This window comes from Felis catus, chromosome D2, assembly GCF_018350175.1.
Source record: "Felis catus isolate Fca126 chromosome D2, F.catus_Fca126_mat1.0, whole genome shotgun sequence".
NCBI classification, from domain to species: domain Eukaryota; kingdom Metazoa; phylum Chordata; class Mammalia; order Carnivora; family Felidae; genus Felis; species Felis catus.
Genome location: NC_058378.1, coordinates 45,378,436 through 45,396,460, shown reverse-complemented (window position 1 = coordinate 45,396,460; position 18,025 = coordinate 45,378,436). Strand labels below are relative to the sequence as shown.

Genomic DNA, 18,025 nt, shown 5'->3' with positions numbered 1-18,025 from the left:
AAATAAATAAATAAATAAATAAATAAATAAATAAATGGTTAATCATGTGCCTTCTGATGTCACGCGATGCAAAATCCATGGCAACATCTATGAAGGAAAAGAAAGTTAAATAGACACCTATCACATGATTTTATCATTTCGTTCCTAGGTATTTTCCCAAGAGAGATGAAACTACATGTCCACATAACTGGAACAATTCAACATTTATCAAGAGCATTCACCTTATTCAGAGCGTTCTCAATTTTAAAATTGTGTTATATCCATACGCTGGAACACTACTGAGCCATAAAAAAAAAAAATGTGCAACAACATGGAATGAATCTCAAAATAATCATGCTTACTTAAAAGACAAAAAGACCAGAAAAACAGGCATGCATATGGTATGATTCCATTTATAAATGTCTTTGAACTTCTAAAAAAAAATCCCTGACGATAGGGATGGGAAAGGGGGGAGAAATGGATTACAGATGGGCACAAGGACACTTTGGGGGACAATGTTCATTTTCGTGATTGTGGCAATGGTTTTATGGGTGTATGCTAACATTCATCAGATTAAATATGTGCCATTTATTGTCTATCAATTTTATACCCCCATGAGCTGTTTAAATTTAAAAACGAAAGGTAAATGTGTACCGAATGGGAGTTGAGCTATGAAATTTCATTTAAAATATGAAGTCTGGTAGGTAGAATAATGGCACCAAGTTGGTGTCAGAGAACCAGAGATTTAGGGTTGATATTGGAAAATTGGAGAATTGATTGGTGTTGGAAAAGACACCACACATTGGATGTCAGAAGCAGTGTCAGAAAGAACATCACAGCGGCAAAGGGAAATTAGGGTAGCAGATGGAATTAGGTTGCTAATGAACTGACTTTAAAACAGAAAGAGCATCCTGGGTTGTCCAGGTGGGTCCAGTGTAATCCTGACGGTCTTTGAATGGGGAAGATGGAGGCAAAAGAGGAGGTCAGAGTGATGCCAGGTCAGAAGGACCCCACTCACTACTGCCAGTGGTGGACATGGAGGGAGAAGCCGACAAACCAAGGAAGCAGGCAGCCTCCCAAAGCTGGCAAAAACCAGATTCTCCACCTAGAGCCTCCAGAAGGAACACAGCCCTGTAGACACCTTGACTTTAGCCCAGGGAGACCCGTTTCGGATTTCTGACCTCCAGAACTGCAAGATTTATAAAGTTGTAAGCCACTATGTTCGCAGTAATTTGTTATAGCAGCCATAGGAAAATAATGCTAGAAGCAGAATTGCTGATTCTCATTTCATCTTATACACGATGGGGTGTTTGCTATGCCGTGATTAGCGCCGTAGTAGTCTGAAAGCAAATACAACTGGTTGAAGCTAATAATGAAATGTTCAGGCTCATGCAGTTGTGAAGGTCAAGAGGTGAACGAGGCTCCAGGACAGATGGACTACCAGTCTTTGTCATCATTGAAACTCATCTCTATCTCAGTAGCTCCCTCTCTCACTGCTGTTGGCCTCTGGATTGGTCCTCTCAGGCAGGATCTCTGTACACAGTGGTCCAGAGGGGCATTACCAGCAAGAATGTTCCATTTGCCTGCTGGAGGTAATCCCAGAGAAGATTTTAGTAATGAAAGTAAGAGGGAGGATTCTTTTCTTCTAATTAACTTTTTTAATTCCAATGTAATTAACATGCACAGGTATATTATTTTCAGATGTACAATATAGTGATTCAACAATTTCATACATTACTCGTCACAAATGTCCTCGTCACAATGTCCTCTTAATCCCTTTTACCTCTTTCACCCACAGCCCCACCCGCCTCCCGTCTGGTAACCATCAATTTGTTCTCTGTAGTTAAGAGTCTGTTTCTCGGTTTGTCTCTCTTTTTTTCTTCGTTTGTTTTGTTTCTTAAGTTCCACAAATTAGTGAAATCATATGGTATTTGTCTTTCTCTGATTGACTTATTTCATTTAACATTATACATTCTGGATTCTTAACGGCCTGCATTGGGAAACATGCCCAGGGTTCAAGCAGTTGCCACCCATGGCTGCGGGGGCGGGGCGGGGGTGACGGGCGGTGGTGTGCACTTGATGGGCCAATGGGGAGAGTGTTCCCACGCACCCCTGGGAAAGAAAGGAAGAGTCCTTCCCAAAAGAAAGTGGGGTGGTAAATATGGGAACAGGCCAAAACCGCTTGCCACGGTCCGTTACCCTAACTGAGGTTGACAAAATACAGAATTAAGGTATAATTACACAGTGTAAAGTTATTAGACTAATTGAAGAACTAAAAATAATTGTGAGGAAACTTGGGATAATGAAGGGAGGAAAAAAAGGCATATACAGGGAGCAATTTCTCATGTTCAACTATAAGGGATCCATAAACTTTCTACAGATAATAAGTCAAGAACTAAGAGTACATATGCATGCTATTGAGAGTTATGGAGGTACCCACCAGAAGTACTAAAAATGGAAATGTTTAAAAGAAGTTTACTGGAGAGTGAGGGTGGAATCTGCTTTCCCTAATCATAAACCCTTCCCTCCTGTTTGATTTGTTCCTATTTGTATGTATCACGTCAATGAACAGACACACTGTGATAGTGAAATATTTTTTAATATTTGGACCAACAACGTAAGCTTTTAAAAGGATTTGATCAATATCAAGTATGGTGACTCCATTTGAGATGAAACTTTAAGGAAAAAATATATAATTTGGACTTATCTTTATTAATATTTGAGTTATGCCTTTTAAGAGGGGAAACTACTTAATTTCGTATCTACTAGGCTGAACCTCTAGGAATTTGATCTGTTGTATCACAGGTCAATAAAAAAATATGTTCCAAATCTGGAGGGGGGGTGTGAAACCTTCCCCTACTTTAATTTTTAAAAACCTATCACAAATGGATGAGTAAATGGACTGCTTATCCACACCTTCTCTCCAGGAGATAGGAAAATGTCTCTGTTCTCACAAGAAGATTTGCCCCTCCCCATTTATCTACTTCCCAGGCCATGTGGCTCATCTGCCTCCAGTCTCTGTCCAGAACACTGACTGTGCTTGTACATTTCTCAGTCCCCACTGGCTCTGGCCCTAGGGGATGGCCGGAAGCCACCTGAGCAGCTGGCCAGGCTCCCAACAGCCTTTGCTTCTCTGGGGCCTGACCTGGCGCTCAGACTCTTAGCCTAGACCCCCACCTCCACTTGCCCAGAATCCCGGTCTGGCTTCCTTGAACCCGAACCCAAATTTCCTATTGACTCACAGGTCACAGCTCCCTGAAGCCCCAAGCTCATTTAAGTCACAAAGGTTATCTGCATTCCTTCTTCATCAACTCCAAGCTTCCAGATGGTCTTGAGTATCTGCAGTGACAAGGACACCATCCCTCCCGGGTGGTGGCTCCTTCTCCAAATAACTCAACAATCACTGCCAAGCTTCCCTTCAACACAAAGGGTAGCACTAGGACCAAGATGTGCAAGCCACTGGGGCAGAACTTGGCCTGCCCTGTCTGCTGACCCCAAGGCAGCCAGACCACAGCCCTAGGATGCTCATACACCATGACTTAGGTGTGATACTGACTTGCAGCTCCCTTCTGGGTCCCTGCTCACCCACACAGGGCTCCTGGACCAGACATTCAGAGAGGCACTCTCCACCCTCCTCCAGGGCCCAGGTCATTTACTTACACTGATGCTGGGCACCATATAGAACCCTAGTTGATCCTACCTCTGTAATCTTTGGTCACCATCTCAAAGGCAAGCCCCTGGCCACTCACCATCTCCCGCTCTCCCTCCCTCCTGCTCTAGGATTCCTCTCCATCAGTCTCTTCCCTCATGACTGACTCCAAGTCCTGGTCACTATGCCTTTGGCAACCCCATTTCAGAGCAAACAAACCCTCTGTCATCAGCCCTTTTGCAGAGTTCCCTCCCTCCCGGGGATACATGCCCTTCGCCTTCAGGCCAAGGCTCTCACTCCCCCACATCCAACTGGGTCAGGGATGGAGTGGGGCCTGGAGCCTTCCCCTCTTTCCTCTGTCCTGTGCCCTTGGGAACCCCATTTCAGAGCAAACAAACCCTCTATCATCAGCCCTTTTGCAGAGTTCCCTCCCTCCCTGAGGATACATGCCCTTCGCCTTCAGGCCAGGGCTCTCACTCCCCCACATCCAACTGGGTCAGGGATGGAGTGGGGCCTGGAGCCTTCCCCTCCTTCCTCTGTCCTTCTGAGGCATCATCTGCTCTACGAGGACTGAGAGAGACAACCTTTCCCAAACAACCATCTCCTAGGTCCTCCCAGGTCACCCTGTGCTCTCCACCCGAGGGTGGACACTGCCCATGGAGACAGCCTCTCCTGTGCTCCATCTGGAAGCTCCTGGGCTTCCCTGGCTTCATGCCAGCCTCCCAAACCAGGACCCCCCACTTTCATCTGGGCAGCAGTTTGGAGGACCCTTCCCCATGGGAAACCTCAATCAAAAGTGGATTTCTCATCTGCATTATTTAGAGTCATGGAATGAAGTGGAATTCATCCCAGATGATTCAAATCCTGAGACTTTAATGGCAATACTCCCTAAAGAAAGATGGGCAGGGCACAGAGAAAAAGTAAAGGGTGTAGAGAATATGGCAGCAGCTGTGACTACCCATGGGACTAAAGAGACAAAGAAGCCACAGTGCCGTGGCTGCCATGAAAGCTGGAGATGCAAAGGACGCTGCTGGCTGGAGTGGGGTGTTGGAGAGACACAGCCCTGACCCCTCTCTCTTCCTATCCTTTTACCCTCCAACCAAAGTCTCCCATTGGCTGAGTCCAACCTATGCCCAGCAAGAGAGCCCTGGCTAGGCAGCCCGAGGAGGTGTGGTTCCCAAGCCAAATGGACCAGCAAGAGGTTCTGGGTGGGCAGCTGGGAACAAAAGGAGAAGAGTAGAAACCAGGGTCATCGAAACCGTTCTTGGAGTCCAGCCCCCTGGTTTTACAAATGAGGGAACCGAGGCTGGGAAAGGTCGGTTGTACAGAGTCCTAGTTGCACAGTTTGTGGCCAGGCTAAGCCCAGACCTTGGGTCATCCTGTCCCCTGTCGCCTGTCACATGACAAAGTCCATGACTCCAGCACTCCTTCTATGTAGTCTTTTGAAGTGTTTATGCACTAAAAATAATTTTTAAACCATTTTAATCGGGTACATTGCTTTGAATCCCTTCCCCAACAGGAAATATGCTGGCTGGCTGGTGGGATGCTTGGCAGCTGGCCTTGAACTCCCTTGACCTCCCCACACCCAGGCTGAGGTTTTCCATCCACCACTGTTGCCCGAGCCCAAGCTGAACAGTGGGGGCTGGGATTCAACAATAGCCCTTCTAGTTATTGTTCTATAGCCAGCAGCTGGATTAATATTCGGAGAGGGTTGGAGGAGAAATCTAATTGAATTCGAAACATAATAAATTGAAGCAAACTCATTCGATTTATGGCAGTGTCTTCTGGCATCTTTTAATTCTGGGTCACATTCATTTGGAGCCAATCAAATTAGGGCGCTCATTAGCGGCTGAGGTGGGCGAGGCTGGAGCCACGCTCCCTGCTCCCAGCGGTAATGAGATCTGTGCAGCAGAAAAATAGAAGAGTCAGTGGGGGGGGGGGGGGGGGGGGCAGGAATGGGAGGTCATGAGGGCACAGTGGTCACTGACTGATTACCAGGAAAATTGACTTGGAGAGGGGGTGAGCGTGGACTCTAGATCTGTCTACTTGCTTACAAGATGGCCTTGGCCTTCACCTGACACAGCTTTGCCTCCTCCTTAGGATAAGAGCATCAGCTCCTACCTCTGAATCCTGTGTATGAAATGAGGTCAAGATGTAGTAAACATCTCCTCCTCCAGTTCCTCAGACTCTGACCTCTGGTCCCTCCTCCCAAGGTGCCTGGAGAAGCACCATCCATGGGCTACCTTGGCGCCTGCACACAGGCCTCTTGCACACAGGCCTCTGACTTAGGTGACCACCCTGGATTCACCCCACCTCTCAAGAGGAGCTCTGTCAAAGATTCTGTGGCCATCCTTAATCTTCCACAAAGACGCACTACTTAAAACAACCTTGTTGGCTTGCCTAACTGGGAAGTCCACAACCAGGATTTTGAGGTATGGTTGGGCCCAGGAATATAAGCAAGGTCCTCAGACTTTCATTCTTCACTTCTAGACTCTGCAGGCCTCTGCACGGCTTCAGTTTCAGACACACTGTCTCCATGAGCCAACAAGATGGTGAGCAGAAGCCCCAAGCTCACATAGCCCACAGGGTGCATATAGAAGGACAGAGAACTCCTCTTTTCCAGAATTCATTCTCAGTTCCTAAAGATGGCCTCTGGCTGGCCCTGCTGTGTTACATGCCATGCACAAGAGAATAAGCATGTCTGATGTTATGAGGCACTGACTGACCACCTGACTCCCTGTGTGTGTGTGTGTGTGTGTGTGTGTGTGTATACATAGAACCACAATAAAAAAATATATGGGTGGGAGGGGATATAGGGATATGTCACGCAATCCTCAGGCACCTGGCAGAATTCAGCAGCTAGTTGAGGTCTTATCCTCAGAGCCCCAATTGACAAAGCATGTTAGCCCATCCTTGGCCTGACAGCCCTGAAATCCCTCTCTTGTGAAAAAACAAGTTCAGGGCACAAAGAGACTCATGAATATTCATAAGCTGATGTCAATGGCCCCTCACTGAAGACATTGTTCCTCTGCCCACCACCAGACCCTAAAGCATGTAAAATCCATGAATCTACAGTAAGGGCATATCCATGGCCTGAGGCGCCAAGCTCTGCATCCATAAAGTGCCTCTCTGGGGACAGTCACTGAGACACCAGGGCAGGGTAAGGTGTGGAGACTCTGGAAAGATGGTTATAGCTGTACCAGGAAATTCAAGGAGTCACAGGGGGTGGAACAGAGGGCTTGAGGCAGTCTTGGGTGTCCCAGAGGGAGTGACATGAAAGCTATCCATTCCAGGTTAGTTGGGGATGTGGAGGGTGCGGGGGATGAAAAACATTCCGCACAGAGGGAGCCATGTATCTAAAATTCTGGAGGCAGAAGGGAGCAGGGAGTGTTTAAGGAAGAAAGAGGCCCATGTGGAGTCAGAATGGGGGTGGGGGAGACAGAAACCCAGGCAAGAAGAGATGGAGAAGAGGGTCCCAAGCTATCAAGACATTTTGTGGGACCTTCCAGCCCAGCCTCTCCAGGACTCAGATGGGAACAGAGTCCAGAGGCTAGGGTGGGGTTGGGAGCAAGCTGTGAAGTATGGGGTTCCCATGGAGAAAGGGAATGTCTACAGCAGGGGTTTGGGGCCCAGCACTGTCCCCCACGGGAGGCCTCCAGCCCTGGCCAGTATTAAAAGAGCTAGACTCACGGGTACAAAGTGGCCTGGTATACTGCCTCAGGGTAAGCAAGAGCACCCCCATTTTCACAGCAGACAAGTACAGGTGCTGGGGCTGGTTACACAGCAGAGCAGGGCCTTCAGCCCACGTCCAAAGCCCTGTCTTTCCACTATACCAAGTTGCATCCCAAGCCCATTTTGTGGTTCAAGTGCAATTCAAGAACAGACAGCAAGGCTGGGAGATCTGCCTTCCCACTCAGGCGGCCAACTTGCTAGAAAGTTAAGGAGAGAAATCTACTGCCATTCCCCCTACCCACAGCCCCACTGTGACCCGCGCCCAGGAGCTGCGTCATAGTGGTGTCATCGGCCTTCATAACCAGGCTCAAAGGGAACACAGCCCATTCCTGTCCCTCCCTCTCTCCCTAACCCCCACGCTGTGAATAGTCCTGGCCTTCCGCTAAGGGTCTGGCAGGGCCTGAGAGGGGACAGTCCCCTTCTTTCCTTTCCGATACAGTCCTGGGTTTCTCCTTGGTGGCTTTTAACCCCCCAGCCTCTACACAAACACTCTGAAACAGAAAGCACTTTGCTTCACTGTGCCTACCTCGGCCTCATATGGACAGCATGCTGGTCAGCAAACGCGCGAGGAAATCGTGCTCAAAAGTCCTAGCTTGCTCTGCTCCTCCCTGAGGGGCAAGATCAGACAAGATGTTTCAGGGAAGCAAGGTGATATGAGGGGCTCCATATGGTCAAGGGAGCCTAGGGTGTCCTCTCAGCTAGCCTCCAAATGACCATGGAGTTTCAGGCAAGCCTCTCCATCCTTCTAGGTCTCAATTTCCTCATCTGTAACTGGACAGTCCTAACCCAGGCAGATTTCAACCCTAACTCTCTGAGTTCAAGCAATTCTTGATCTCAGGTCCAGAGTGGAACCCTTAAATGACACGAAGCAAACTCACTGAGGAGCTCATCTGGGCACTGTCTGGAAAATTTACCTGGCATCTCCTTATACCAGAGCATGCAGAATGGCTGGATATTTAAGCAGGAAGAACATTAGAATGCATGTCACAGGTGAGGAAGCTGTGGCCCAGGACAGGACAGTCACCTGCCCGGGGTCAACAGCTGCCTCACGCCCACTCCGGGCTGTCTCTGCTCTGCCTCTTTGCTTCCTGCCTCCTGTATTCTGAGCACCGTCTTAGCGACAGACAGCCCAGCCGGCAGATCCAGCCTCCTGCAAACTTGATGTTGTCTCTCCAGAGGTAACAGATCATTCAGGCAGACCCTGACACTTCCGACTGAGGCAGCGGAAAGTCCATAGCAACAGCAGGACAAGTTTGCTCCAGGAGATAGTACTGCTGGAAGCCAACTGAAGTGTGCTCCAGCCTTTTATCAAAACTCGTGTATTTCTGATCTCTTAACCAGGCCTGGATGTTTGGAGACAAGATGGGATATAAGCAGGAGTGTTGGTGGCTAGATCAGCAAGTGTCTTATGGGAGGTAAGTGAGCCTGCCACCAAATGTCATCAGACAAAGCACCTGTCCCCACAGGACCAAGGTGTCTGCTCCAAAACCTTGTAGTTCTCACAGGGGCTGTTGGAGAAGGTGAATCAGCACGGCCTTGCTAGAAAGTAGTTTTGCAGACATATCAGAAGCTTCGAAATGGGCATAACCTTTGCCCTTCATTTTACTTTTAGGTAACTCTCCTAAGTGAATTATTAGAACCCGGCTTTCCTGATAGAAGAGCAGAACCAAAAGACCCTAAGAAGCTTCATAAACAATCTTTTACAGCCAAGCATGAAGTCTTTTAAAAAGAGCTTTTTCTGATTACAAATACAACGGCTGCTTATCGTAGAAAATTTGGAAAATGTAAAAAATATAAACAGAACAAAAATATCACTATAATGTCATAATCACTGTAGTCTTTCCCCCCAGGGTTACAGTTTGTTTGTTTGTTTGTCTGTTTTTCCTATGAACGTGTAAGCACACTTTACAAATAGTGGGGAGTATACTCCATGGATCAACATCGCGATTTGAAAATATTTCACAGATCAGGGCACCTGGGTGGCTCAGTCGGTTAAGCGTCTGACTCTTGATCTCAGCTCAGGTCATGATCTTGTGGTTCAAGAGATTGAGCCCCACATCAGGCTCTGTGCTGTCAGTGCCGGGCCTGTTTGGGATTCCTTCTCTTCCTCTCTCTCTGCCCCTCATTCATATTCTCTCTCTCTCTCTCTCTCTCTCTCTCTCTGAAAATAAATAAACATAAAATATTTAAGCATCCTCAACCCTACTAAAAAGTCTTCACTAGGGCGCCTGGGTGGCTCAGTCGGTGGAGTGTCGACTTCAGCTCAGGTCATCATCTCACAGTCTGTGAGTTCGAGCCCCGCGTCAGGCTCTGTGATGACTGCTCAGAGCCTGGAGCCTGCTTTGGATTCTGTGTCTCCCTCTCTCTCTGCCCATCCCCTGCTCATGCTCTGTCTCTCTCTCTCACTGTCAAAAATAAACATTAAAAAAAATTAAAAAAAAAAAGTCTTCACTAGCAGCCCCATAGCCCATCATACTGTGTTATTAAGCCTTTTCTGATTGTTGGACATTTATTTGTTCCCCATATATGATACAGTACCCAGAAAGGCCTTTTTGTCCATGAATCTTACCATCAAATATAGGTTTCCCTTATGAGCTCTGAGTTCCTCCAGGCCACCTTATGCACCTTTGCAGTCCTGCCTTCCTCAGCCCCAGGGCCTGGCATGTGCCTAGGCATTTGATGAGGTTGGCTGAATGACCCTCATTCATTGATGACTCACCCGTAGGCGATTCCTTCCACTGTTAAGTGAGAGAGTACATGCCTCTGGCACACCCACTAAAGAACGTGCTAGCTTCAAGGAAGCTGACAATGACCACTGAAATGCTTAGAGCGACACAAGGGGAGACTGATAAAAACAGGTGGGTCTATTTTTTTAATTGACTTTTTACATTAGTTTCAGGTGTACAATATGGTGATTCAGCAAGTATGTACATTATGGAATGCTCACCACAATAAAGTATAGTTACCACCTGTCACCCAAGTTAGCACAATACTATTGACTATATTCTCTGTGCTGGGCTTTTATCCCCATGACTTATCACTAGAGTTTTGTGCCTCTTGGTCCCCTTCACCTATTTCGTCCCTTCTTCCCCCGCCCCCCGCCTTCCCTTCAGCAACCACTGGTTCTTTATGTTTATGAGATTGTTCCTCTTTTTTGTTGTTGCTATTGCTGTTTGTTCATTTGTTTTGGTTTTTAGATTCCACATATAAGTGAGATCATGTGGGATTTGTCTTTCTCTGTCTGTCTTATTTCACTTAGCATAATAGGTTCTAGGTCCATTTAAAAAAAATTAAATTAATTAAATACATTAAAAAATACAATAAAAGAAGAATGTTATAAAGGATAATGTCTAGGATAAGTTAATTTTAAAATCTGTGTGAATAAATAAATAGAATTGAAAAGGGACTATGTGTATAAACTAAAATGTTAACGGGCATGATCTGTGGTTTAGGTTTCTTTGGGTTTATCTGTATTTCCTAATTTTTGCTTAAATTAGACAAAGGCAAATTTGGTTTTTGTTTATGAATAACTATAAATCACTCGTATAGCATTTGTTTCAAGAAAAGTTCACTTACCAGAAAACCCAAATGAGTCTACGCACCTGGCCGCCCAGAGGAGAGTGGAGCAGCGGACATCTCGTCCACCAATCTCTAATTCGTTAAATATTTCTTAAACACCAAATATTTCCAGGCCAAGTGTCCGCTTACCCCTGTCAGCATAAGGAAGTTTCCATGTTTACACAGGAACGCATGCATTTGCTAATTGGTCTCTGTTGATACATACAAATGTTGTAGATTCCTGTGTCAACAGCTGTGCCTGAGGAAACGTGGAAGAAGTAGGATCAGGTGATAAAATAGGGAGTCCAAGATCCCGAACCCGCTTCCATCATGCCCAAGAAATTACAGAGAACAGTGCTCTGCCTCGGTTCCTCTCTCCCTTCTCTCTGTCTCTCTTTCTCCCTCTTGATCTATCTCTCTCATTTAATTTATATTATACTGTCCTGATTACTTAAATACAAAAAAATAGGCAGGCCCCTGGGCCCCAAAGCCTAGTTGAAATGCTCCGTATGGAGAGTTGTCTCGTGCATGCTGGAGCTGGAGGTGACCGAATCTCAATCAGCTGCACTGTATGGGAAAAGAAGTTGCCAGCCCATTTCTTCCTGGTCTCCTCCCTGAGGCCTAGCTCACCTCCGAGCTTCAAAGTCCATTTGTCCATTCTTTGTGATGGACAACAGCATACTGCCCTTTCATGGGGCATTTACTCAAGGCCAGGCAGTATGTTGGGTACCCAGGAGATAAAGGCTTAGTCTTTTTGCTTCAGGAGGCTACAGCCAGGTGGAAAGACAAAGAAACATTCTTTCTTCCATCCAGTTCTAAGACTCTCTAAGTGGCCAACTGAGACATTGCAAAGTATTCTGGGCATACAGACACTGAAACAAAGGAGACAGAAAAAGTTTTCAAAGAAGGAAAACTTAGTGTGCAGGGATTCAACATATGTCAATCTGGGCAAAGTGTGGCATGTTTGAGGAACAGAAAAGAAGCAGTGTGGTGGACCGCAGCAGAGGGTGGGTGGGTGGGTGGATGTCAGAACAGAAAATGAGAAGGCCAGCTACAGATGGACCACAAATGGGCCAAGGGCCACGTAAAAGCACTGGGACTCCATCCTATAGATGGTGGGAACGGCCACATGATAAAGTCAAGGTCAAACTCCAAGGACTAGAGTAAGATTAATCCACTGGATAGCAAGACTGCACGTGGAGATACCTAGAGGCGCCTCCTAGATACATAGAGGGAGGTTCCTGCACTAGTCCAAAGGAACAGAAATGAATCCGATGCTGGGGTTTAGGCAATCAGATGGTTGGTGTTCGGAGTAATTGTGAAGGGAAATCCAGCAGGAATGCAAGAGTAGGGTTGTTTGCTTTGGATGTGCACTTCAGGTGGGGGGGGATGTCAAGCAGCAAGTAGATGAAGTTTGGGGAGGTGTAATTTGGGCACTGTCATCTTTGAAGTAGCAGCTGAAGCCAAAGGAACACAAGGCAATTGCTCATGGGAAGCATGTTGGGTGGGACACGAAAGTCAAGGCAGAACCAGAAAAAGCCTGACATTTGAGGGGCAGAGGAACCTGAGAAGGAAGAGCCAGATTTAAGAGAACAGAGGTGGAGTCCTGTCATGGAAGCAAACAGTAGAGGGGATTTCAGGGATGTGAGATCAAGAATGAAACGCTACGAAGGTCAAGTAGGGTGAGGACCCAAACGTGTGGCGATTAGTATGCCATCTGGGATTTTATGGATAGCAACTTCAGCAGCTGTGGATATAAAACACTCATCAGCTGAAAAGCAAGGAGGTGAGGAAGTGGTGGTCAAGAGTGTAGAATACTCAGGGCGCCTGGGTGGCTCAGTCGGTTGGGCGTCCAACTTTGGCTCAGGTCATGATCTCGCGGTTTGTGAGTTCGAGCCCCGTGTCGGGCTCTGTGCTGACAGCTCAGAGCCTGGGGCCTGCTTCAGATTCTGTACCTCCCTCTCTCTCTCTTCCCCTCCTCTCTCTCTCTCTCTCCAAAATAAATAAACATTAAAAAAAATTTTTTTAAAGAGTATAGAATACTCTCAGAAGAACTTGGCTTTGGAAGGAAGAAGGTCCAAAAAAGGGTTGGCAAAGTGTTGGGAGGAATTGTTCCAATGTGACACTTCACAGGATTGTAGGTCAGAATGACAGGGTTTATAGAGAAAGAGTATGAGGATGGCTTAGATGGTGCTAAGCTGGAAGACTAGACACCTATGATGTCATTAATTCTGGAATAAACTTTCCCAAAAGGAGTAATCCTCACATGCTTTGGAACTGTCACCCTCTTACAGGCTCCGATACTTTGACACTCGCCAGTGCCAGACTTCGTGTCAGTTCAGGCCAAGCAGTGGGGGGAGGAGAAGGCTTGGGACCCTATGGAGAGGCCTCCTGGCCAGGCTCAAGCGCTGACATTCTGAGTCCCAGGAGTGTCACAGAATGCGATGCTGGACACAGGCCCGCGTGTGGAGACTGGCAAGGCAAGTTGGCAATAGTGTGATGTGGGAGTCTCCCACCCCGCTCATCCCACATTTTTTCTCAACATTTTGGACATTTATGGCTCGCTATCTAGCACCATGTGTCAGTCAGTGCTCGGTAATAATTCAGATTGATGATACTGTTGTCTGGCTTTTAATGGCCAACTGCACAGCTCTGACATGGCTAATGCTAATTTAAATGACGAAATTAACTAACCGAGCCATGGAATCGAGCTCTGGCCTGCAGATGCCAGGCCAAATAAATAAATAAATAAGGACAGTCCTCATGAAAATGAGACCACGAATTTAGTACGGTTCGGGCAACTCCCACCATGTACTGGGAATTCTATTCATTGGTCCTGATGCTGGCCCTGGTGAGGGCTCCTGCTTCATTCCACGAAGATGTCGGAGGGCTACAGATGGAGAAATAATGGACTCTTCTAAAAGAGCACAGAATCCCGAAAATATTCTAGTCCAAAGCCCCTCATTTAACTCATATGGAAACTGAGACTCAGTGTTAGCAATTTCCAGAACTTTCTCAGTGAGTTGGTGACACAGAATCCACAATGAGAAGATGGCTACCATGATGTGAGAAGGCTTCTATGACATCCAGTCACCCCTTCTGGACAGCAAATCATACCTTGTGCGGCTCGGAACTGGACACAGAGCCTTCATATCTTCTAAGCGGGAGGGCAGGCCTGGGGGGTGTGATGTGGGAGGGGATCTGGGAAGTGGGGAGAAGGGCCGAAGAGGAGGTCGGGGATCACAGAAGTACATGCCCCCATCCTCAAGAGGCCCTACACAGCCGCATCCCCCTCCCCCGTGCCTGCGTTCTTCAGGGACTCCGTCCGCACTTGTGAGAGTGGCCTCCCTTTAGCAGGCTGAACCAAAAGTCTATGTAAATGGCCTCAGGGCCCAAACTCCTTATACAAACAAGGGAAAATTACCTGGCGGCCCACACACTGCCTGCCGGAGCAGGGTTCAGTCGGGGGAAACCCACAGAGATAAGCTCGGGAACAAATGTGTTGACCCTTTCCAGGGCAGTGCATAGGGATCCAGCTGGCCGATGTCAGACTCCAGGAAAGGGACCCCAGACCTTGCGCTTTCATGATTAGGGAAGCACCAGCCCCTCTTCTGGTGGGATCAGGGCTTGGGATCTGATCGTAGCATGGTATGGCAGAACTCTGGTCATCTGCCCTGTTCTTCTCGCTCAGCATGCATGGTTGGGGAGCGGCGGCCCCACTTCGGCATGGGGGAGGGTGGGGTTCCAGCTTAGGACACAGCAGCGTTTCACCAAGATTGGCCTTTTGCAGGGTGCAGCTGGAGCCAGCGTCCTTGGAGCTTTGTGTGAGGCCAGCCCCACAGGAAAAGCTAAACCAGAAAGGAGCTGAGTACATTAGTTATCACTCCCGGCTCTTCTCGTCACTGCAGTCAAAGGCAGCTTTCCCAACCTTCAACCTAATCATGGTACCCCCAGCTAAGTAAGACACCTAAGTGTCCTCTCCTCACCAGCCTGATAGCATCAAACTGCTCGGCCTGGGATGCAAGCTTTCACCACTGGATCTCACCTCTCCATCCAACCTGGCCCCCAGGGCCCCCATCCCTAAATGCGATGGATCTGCTACCTCCTGCTGTTGCTCCCTCCAATGTTAGCCTTTTCCCACCTTGCCCACACTGTGAACTTAAAGGCACATCCTCCCAAATGCCCTCGAGGAGAATGACGGGCTCATCCCCTGTGCCCTGACTCTATGAATGCATTTATCATTGCACATGGTACTTGTTTTCCTACCTGCCTGTCTGAAAGTGTCTCAATCGTGCCATCTGCAGAGAAGATGCCAATGAAGAGGGATGAAATGCACCGGTTGCATATGCTTCTCCCCAAACTTCAGGCTCCAGGCCTCTCTGCCCTGCCCACAGCCCTAGACCCCAGATTTCATAGATGGTGAAACACCCACCGTCTTATATAAACTATGCTATATTTAACTGCTTTAAAGTTGTGTACTGGGGGGGAGAGGTGGTGCAGGCCATTACCTCTGAATTTTTAAACGTACTGATAAGAGACCTCAATGTTCCTTCCGCCAGGGTGTGACTGACGTCTTGCCACCAACTGGCAGTACAGTCTGACAGTACCCAGGAACCTGGGGAAAAGACCAATGCTCACACCTGCCCAGGTAAGGTACAAGTCTCCCACATGTCCCAGCTCTGTGTGTTGAAGAAGCTAAAAGAAAAAGTAGGAAAAGGGGTCTCTATTTGGCAAATCTTTTGTAGCCCCGCCCTGCACCTTGAAGTCATAAAGGGGCTGCAAGCGACATTTACAAGGTGGCAACAGGCTGCTGGCTGTTGCAAAGCACACTATCTGGGGAAGGAGATAGGCTATCACAGGGTTTTCGCCCGTGAGTTGGGTTTCTTTGTTCTGAATGTGTGCCCTACTTTCAGTATGGTTTCCTTGGCAGTCAAGAGAAAGACTAATCAAATGCCTACACAGCTTTATGAATGAAAGGAAACATATTTTAAGGGAGCTTTGTGCTGACACACAATTGCACTGATAAATTTTTCAAAGTCTGACGGGAACCAATTTCAAATAAATGGTGACATTTAAACAACTAGAAACCTCAAGGGCCATGATTACATAGCCACATTCATAAGAACCCCCCTGCTCTGTGGGTCATTGGCAAGTTCACCCTGCTGATGCCTTCTCAGCTGCCCAGGGTAGGAAGCACTTGGTTGCTGCTCAGCAAAGAGAGTGTCCTAATATGCTCTGCAAACCCCTTCCAGTGTCTTCTCAGGACCCAGGAGCTCCAGTCTGGTCCATGTCTGTATTTGCAGCAGTCTTGTAAAAATGTATCAGAACCTTGAAGAGTTACTCTGGGAGGAAGCCTCATCACCAGACAAGGCCAAACCAAGAGCTTTGTCACCAAAGGATGTCTGTCCCAAGTCAGCATGACCCAGTTGAAGAGAGACAACAGCTGTGCTCATTCCTCGACCACCAGACCATCCCTCAACACGCTGTAGAAGTCAAAGAATTCTTCTATGAGAAACTTCCAGATCTTCTCAGCATTTTTTCAGGCATTATTGCATCCTGCAAAGCACTAAGTGACAGCAACAATGCCCAACTTCCAGCCAAGAAACTTGACCTTGAAGCTGTCCTTGATTCCCTAAAGGGAGGCCATAGAAAAACTTAACCTGGCAAGGACAACTTGCCTGATATCATCTCTGGGCTCAGCTCTGGGAAATAGCTCCTGCATCTGACTTACTCTGTCCTGTCCACCAGGGCCTCCTTGCTGGGCACTCCCTTACTCCATGTCCCAGGACCCCAACCAGATTCAGTTCCAGGTAATAGAATTCCTTTGGCCCATGCCCAGCTTCCAATCAGCCCCACTCCCCAATCTCATGCCTATCTGCATGGCTTGGTCAGGCCTTGACCCAAGCTTTCCCTAGAGCTCCAGACTCTAGTATCTGACCATCCATCTGCCTGTCCAAGTGTGCCTCAAACAATATATCCAAAAATAAACTACCCACCTACCCCCCCCCCAAATTCTGCTAAATGCGCCAACTTACACCTACTTGCCCACGTGTGGAACCTGGGAATCTTCCTTCTCTCCGCCACACCTAAGTCATCCTGTCCATTCAACACCTAAATATCTTTCCACTCCATCTCTCATCTCTAAGCCCACTTCTGCTTGTGTGTTTTGCCTGCCTGGCATCACTTTCTTTAGGAGACTACTTCTAGCCCTTGCTATAGTAATCCTATCACATCCATGTGATTCGAGTGAGGCTGGCCCCACCACCCTGATCCAGGGGTGGTCAAGGGACCCAGGCCTGGCTAAAGAAAGTGTGCAGAAACTTGGTCATAGCCATCTGTTCAGGACTGAGCCGTTGGAATCCTCCCCCGACTTCTGACTGGGCACGGGGGAAGCTATGCTCCTTCTCTCTGGGCTCATGAGTACCAAGGGTGGGAGCTATGGAGACTCTTACTGTCACATGTAGAGAGTGTGGGGCCATGAAGAGACCAGTAGAATTAAGGGATCAGAAAAAACAGTGGAGACAAAGGGGCAAGGAAAGGAGAGCCCTGATATAATTGTTTGAACCCTGAATGCAGCCTAAAACCAAAGAACTTCCTTTGGAAGAACTCCACCCCATTACATGGGTCTATAAATCCCTATTTCAGCATAACCAGTTTGAGTTGGGGTCTGTCTCCAGCAACTGAACACGAGGCTGACACAACAGCTCACGTGGATGGATCTCTCTGCCTTCAATCTTACCCTCCTGTATTAGCCTGCTAGGTTGCCATAGCAATATATCACAAACTGGTGGCTGAAAAAACAGAAATGTATTGTCTCAATGTTCTGGAGGCTGGGAGTCCAAAATCAAGATGTCAGTTGGTTCCTTTGAAGTCTGTGAGGAATAATGTGTCCATGCCTCTCTCCTGGCCTCTGATGGTTTGCTGGCAATCTCTGACCTCCCTTGGCTTGTAGAAGCATCACCCTGACGTCTGCCTTCATCCTCACGTGGTATTCTTCCTGTGTGTGTGTCTCTGTATCCAAATTTCCTCCTTTTATAAGGACACCAGTCATATTGGATTAGGGGTCCACCCTACTCCAGCATGGCTTCATCTTAACTAATGTCTGCA

The 18,025-nt window shown here is 47.6% G+C and overlaps 1 long non-coding RNA gene across 2 annotated transcripts; it reads right to left on the bottom strand.

Moving 5' to 3' along the window:
* Positions 1–320: 320 nt before the first annotated feature.
* On the bottom strand, positions 321–15,910 carry LOC123380826. Of its 2 annotated transcripts, none has more exons than XR_006587072.1 (5): positions 15,185–15,910; positions 14,343–14,766; positions 11,069–11,177; positions 7,887–7,968; positions 321–1,565 (listed from the first exon to the last, which is right to left on the bottom strand). It is a non-coding gene; the product is annotated as an uncharacterized LOC123380826 (long non-coding RNA). The 2 variants fall into 2 exon arrangements; XR_006587073.1 differs by lacking the exon at positions 321–1,565 and adding an exon at positions 5,353–5,529.
* Between the last annotated feature and the right edge of the window lie 2,115 nt (positions 15,911–18,025).